The sequence below is a fragment of the Protopterus annectens genome, chromosome 12.part0 (assembly GCF_019279795.1).
Source record: "Protopterus annectens isolate FY-2018-M chromosome 12.part0, PAN1.0, whole genome shotgun sequence".
Taxonomy (NCBI): Eukaryota; Metazoa; Chordata; order Ceratodontiformes; family Protopteridae; genus Protopterus; species Protopterus annectens.
Window position 1 is genome coordinate 453,710,181 of NC_056746.1, and position 6,225 is coordinate 453,716,405.

The 6,225-nt window shown below is 38.3% G+C and overlaps 1 protein-coding gene across 3 annotated transcripts in view; it reads right to left on the minus strand.

Annotated features, from left to right (window-relative positions):
- SNX8 (sorting nexin 8) overlaps positions 1 to 5,433 on the minus strand; it is a 1,131,155-nt gene extending 1,125,722 nt beyond the window's left edge. For 2 of the 3 annotated variants that reach the window (XM_044089557.1, XM_044089558.1), the window contains exon 1: positions 5,203 to 5,432. The gene's annotated coding sequence lies outside the window, so the exon portion shown is untranslated. Of the gene's footprint in view, positions 1 to 5,202 lie in introns of all 3 variants that reach the window. The other variant, XM_044089560.1, reaches the window with a different exon arrangement.
- Positions 5,434 to 6,225: the final 792 nt, after the last annotated feature.

Here is a 6,225-nt window from a genome sequence, read left to right on the forward strand (position 1 = left end):
ATCTGAGCATTATTTACTATTGCCCATTTTTGGTACTGGAATACAAACTTATCTTTTCCAATCCAAGGACCACTCTTCCAGCCCCCACATACAAATGTGCTAGCAAACTCCAAGCAAGAATAGTATAATTTTGCATACATTTTAAACTTTATTTCACTTCATTTTGTACTCAAGGCCATACCTGTGCAAGTTACAGCTGTTCTCTGAATACCAACTTTAGTATTCCAATTACCAGTGAAGAATATAATAGATATGATCTTTTAATGTTATTTCTTTGAGGAGTAGCAGTTCCTCATAACACTAGTCCAAGTTCCACCTCTATGACAGCTGTATCGGCAGCATAAGCTTGTATCACTGTAATACTGAATTGCCTGCCTTGCAGTCTGAGCTCATTCTATCATTTTTGATAGGTAATAGAAAGTCAACACTTGGTTAAACTATGCAGACTACTCCATTTCTTCTGCACGATTTTTGCCCGTATTAGAATATCTGATGATTAATTACTATAAAAATAACCCATTTCATTTCAGTTCACCATTTTCCAAGATATTAATGTTTATTCTTGTTATTTCATCCTTAATCACATCAAATTTACCATGGTTCATAGTTCTTACTTTCCAAGTTCCAATGGTGTTTACTTTTTTGCAGCAACAGTTTTCCTTTTGTCTCCAAGCAATCTGATCCTACCTAATTAAGTTATTCCAGCCTGAAGTCTTCTTCACCTGCAATTATAAAATCTATAGACAATAACACCTTTTCACCAACCATTAACCTTCAAAGATGATGTTACATGCACTGCAAAGGTCAAGATATTCAATAAAAACTGCCAACCCCTACAGGGTAATGATTAGCTGGTCACCAAATCTCACCACCAACATTTAAGAGGGGAATATCAATAACAGGAATCTTACCAGGAAATAGGAGGCCGCCTCTACAGAGTGCAAAAATTTAGCATGATGGCAGAGGTCGGGATAAAATAATCAAGAGAAATTAAATCATTAATGGGAAAGAAACCAAATTCATATTCTCATACAGGTTATACATACCATAATAGTTCACAAGAAGTCACATTGTTGATTTAAAAACCTACAAGCTCTTCTATATACAAAAAACATCTTATTAACCAGAATTGCAGACTTCACCAAAGTTTTTTCTTCCTTGATACAGATTCTTACAAAAGGTAGTAATACTATACTGCGATATTATATGTAAAGAGAAATAACTCAAAACTTTCATCATTATCATCTTTTGGCTTTTCCCGTTAGGGGTCGTCACAGAGGATCATCTCTTTCCATTTCTTCCTATCCTCTGCATCTTGCTCTGTCACACCAACCGCCTGCATGTCCTCTCTCACCACATCCATAAACCTTATCTTAGGCCTTCCTCTTTTCCTCTTTCCTGGCAGCTCCATCCTTAGCATCTTTTTCCCAATATACCCATCATCCCTCCTTAGCACATGCCCAAACCAACGCAATCTCGTCTCTCTTGCTTTGTCTCCAAACTGTCCAACATGAGCTGACCCTCTAATATACCGATTCCTAATCCTATCCATCCTAATCACACCGAGTACAAATCTTAACATCTAACTCTGCCACATCCAGCTCTGACTCCTGCCTTTTTGTCAATGCCACTTTCTCAAACCCATACAACATAGCTGGTCTCACTACCCTCTTGTAGACCTTCCCTTTCAACTTTCATACAAACTTTAAAAAAATGTATGTACTCAAAAAGTTTAACAAAGGAGGACAAAGCCTGAACAATCCAGCTTGGATATTCAGTGACTATAAACCCTACTGGCATTCAAAATAAGACCTATGACATGTCTATCATCCAGGTTATGCCACTGTGACAGTCTGCATGGCAGCAAGTTTTTCTTTAGGGTACACAAACTACTACACACCAGGACAATGTGAAAGTTGGTCATTTGTTGCATATAAATGCCAATTGGGCCACCAGTAACCAATACAAATACATTAATACTGGTTGTAAAGTACACACCAAGTACAAAAAATGTATATGAATTGAAGACACTGAAACAAGTACCAGCAGGTCCCACCCTCTACACACCCCATGAGTAAAGTTTGCATCAACATGTATTGTTTTAGACAATAATAATAAAATAAAATGCTAATTTCTGGTATTACTGACTAATTCTGAATAACTTATAAGCAAATGAAAAGATTTATGAAGAATGAGGTGAAAATATGAGGTAAAATCTGGGGCATTCTGTGAAGTCAGGGGCAGTGACAGGTATGCATTATTACTAACAACTGTTAAGCAACAGTCACTGATCTTTTATGGCAGTTACTTGCTATTTGCTGAAATGAAAAAATAGTATTGCTATGGCTTAACTGTGTGCATGCGAGTGTGTAAGAGTGACATGCCAGCTATAATTTCTTCCCCTTTCTATCAGGCACATAATTGGCACTGCCATTATGCGTGTGTGTGTGTGGGGGGGTTTACTTACCATCACAAAAGCAGACCTTACACATGACAGTTGGCAGTCTTTAATGGATTGACTAAGCAGATGTATGTGAAAGCAACTGCTCATTGCCACAGGAAGTAGCACTGCCATCTAACAATGCCTTCTTGTTCCGATTAAGTTCTTGGAAATGGCTTTCCTATTTGAAGTCCGACTGCTTTCCATGTCTGTATGCGTGTCTATCCATGTATTCCCATTTCCTCCAGAACTTCAAAGACATGCTGTAGGTGAAATGCCATTCCTCCAGTTTACCTGAAGATGAACTTGCAGTATGTATAAAAATGTCACTGAATTTTATCTTTGAGCACACACAATAATGCTTGGTACACACATGCATACATAACTCTTCTGGGTATAAGTAAAAAAAAAAAAATGCAAATAGCAAATAATTTTCTTTTAAAAATAAAGCATAAAAATGAATCACAGAGCATTCAGACCTTTAGAGCTTCTAGGGGTCTGGTGTCCGCACACGAGACTGTATAAACAAATTTTGACGTGGATGTATTGGTGGCCTCTGCCTACAACCAGACCCATTCTAAAACCAGACCTTCCCACAGGTATGTATAGAAGGTTGCTGTAGCTTGTGTCTCAGTGCGGGTGTGTGATTGGTGGGGGGGGGGGGGCTAGGGATGGTGTGGTCATTAATTTAATTTTCCTCACAATCAAACCTCAGAGAGGTGCACAAGAGGTCACTATAGTTTCTGCTGTGGTTGGGGACAACTTTTCTCACAGACATAAGAAGATAGGAACAGTGTGCTGTCTAGGAATAACTAGTTGGACTATATTACTGCGATTACTGTTTTTTCACCTTCCTTACAATTACACATCAGGCATGTAAACAGCAGTTGGGGTAATGATGAGGGATGTGGAGGCATGTTATGAATATGTACAACAACATTCACTTGAAATACAAGACTGTAACCATTTGAACATCCGTTTTCATCCCAAACACCAGAGAAATACACAGACAGGGACTGCCTGTTTTTTTGGAGGGGAAGGGAGGGAATATTCCCAAATAAGATTTGTTATTTTAAACATTTGTCTTGTTTATTCCGAGATCCTATTTTGTCAACTTTGAACATTAGGCCTTTGCACAACTTATGTCTTCCCTGATAGAAAAAAAAAAAAAAAAAAAGAGACTGAAATTCTTTTCTTACAAATTTTGTACAGGCCACCACTGGATCAAAAGATAGAGAAAATTCACCAAAATGCATCTAGTATGTAGAACCCTAGGACTTCCCCCTAGTTAAACTGAGGAATTTCCCTATCCAGTTATTACTGTTCTGTTTTGGCCAGGTAAGGTGTGTTGAAAAAGGATGCAAGAAAAAGTAAAATTGAACAACACTGAATTTCTTTTAGTAATCATAATTCATCATTGGATGAAAAGGTTGTTAAAAAAATTACCTTTCTCATACATATAAATAACTGAATACAGCAAAACAGGAGAAAAAGGAAGAAAAAAGTAATGTACACGGTATGGAGTAAACAGAATAGGGAAAAGGGGGAGGGGAGAGCACTGGAGGATGCATGTGGGGAAGGTTTAACAGTGGGCAGTTGGGGACGCCTTGGAGCCCATTCCCTTGGGCACCATATCCCATATACATATGGTTGCTGCAATGCATCACTCCAACCAAATGGATGTCACTGAAATGGGCCAAAGTGTGGTACACAGGCCTGTCAAATTGTAACAGATTAGCTACGGTTCAGTCTGTTCCTACTACTCCCAAAACTCTGAGGCATAAACCAAAAGGCTTGGAGGCATACCTCTCAACTGTCCAGATTTTCGCCTCACATTTTTGGTCTATTCCTCACAAAATATGTAGTTTTCTGGCAAACCACTGAGAACTGAAGTCACTAAATGACAGGCATTTGAAATTCAGACTTCATATCCTTCAAAAATGCATACTAACACTAAATCTGTTATTCCGACAAGCTTATAAGAGCTATATTTATAATATGTATCTATTTTTGTGCCTTTGTTCAACCTGACTTTTGGCTATGTCCTGATTTCTTGCACTAAGAGGTTGAGAGGTATGATCGGAAGCGTCCAGGGGTCCCCAACCTGACACTTGAGAGAATCTACCCAAAAACGCTAACAGCAACTCTTAACCATTCCACAAACCAGATTATCCCACTACCATTGCTAATACTTTGAATGTATTACTATTACATCTACCTTAACAAAAAAACAATCCTACGAGAAAAGTAGTCTAGAATGATTTAAGGACTATGCAATTCGTACTCCGCTCTAAACATATAACTACACTACATATCAATACAAGGCATTCATATTCAACATTTAGCTACTTAAAAAGCTGTAAGGGATCACGTGCAGTTATATAAAGTTGCCGGTTTGCAGTAGAAGAAAAACATTTCAGTCAAAAACATGCCCGACATACCGACACGTAATACGGTTACCTGCGAGTTACTGCCTCATATTTTCCCAGTGTTTTGGCACATTGTTTGAAATGGTGCTGTGGTTCACCATTCCTGTCACTGCGTCTCCTAAGCCACTGCAAAAGAAATTCAACAACTTTGCGGTGCCATTCTACTAAATACCCCGCGTCCCCGAGTACAGCAACATCCACTGTTCATTCCACTTCATCCACTCCAAAAAAAACTGCTGAGCTTGCCTAATCGAAACCGTCACCCCATAGTGAAAACACATAAAATAACAACCACTACAACTTTAAATTGTCCCGTTCACGGAGTCTACTTACCTTAGTTTGCAGTTTCGTGATTTATAAATGCATTTCGCAGCACTTATTTTTCATTACACCATCAAGTTAGTAAAGTGTCAAAACTAACGTCTACAGTTCCCCATCCAAACAAACCACTTCTACGTTAGAGCTCTCGAGTCATGGTTCAACCGTCATGTGAGCTCTTCACCACCCTACGTTCCCTACTGCGGAGGTGGAGTAGAAGGGTATGTGGGCGGATAACTAACAACGGACTTGACCCGCCCATGTGATGAGAAATTAGAAGCCACCCCCTAAACAATATTTAGTAACAACCTAAAATGATTTGACTGCTCCTCTTCTTAATTTATTTGTTAAATACATTCAAAAAGTTTAAAAACAGAAAGCTGTGTCATGCATAACAACTCCATTTCACTGAACTGTCCATGCTCTATGTCATAGACTGTGTGTGTGTGTGTTTTATGCCGTATGGAAGAACAACCACGGCAGGGCTAGCCTTCCGGCGGGGGGAATCATTGTCTCTTTTTGATAGTCTTGGCGTAACACCCCAACCCCATGTACAAATAGTGGAAAAGGCTGGTTGTGGATGGAAATAAACTAATCTTATCCTCAGGTGATCGCCACTAGTACAGCTGCCTACGGATGGGTCCTCTCAACACAACATTATGGGGAGCGTTCATCATTTTGAGTATTAAGAATTCCGTGTTCATGTCCAGAACAGTATAAACAAAATCATATTAGTCATCAAAAGTACAGTTTTTTAAGTATGAAGAAAGTTAATACACATGCTGTTGTCTTTCTAGCCAAGTAAATAAATACATAAATATTAATCTTTAACAAATGTCACATAGTTTTTTTTTTTTGCCTATTTGTTCCACATGTTGAATATGGACAGTATAGTTATGCAGATAGAAAACTACTTTGTTCTCTCATTCATGATTCAAAGTGTGTAAGGAGGGGCATAAATAGCATTTTGCTATTATCTCTATATAGATAGATAATAGTATTTTTTTATAAACAAGAAACGTCTTTATTAAATTATCA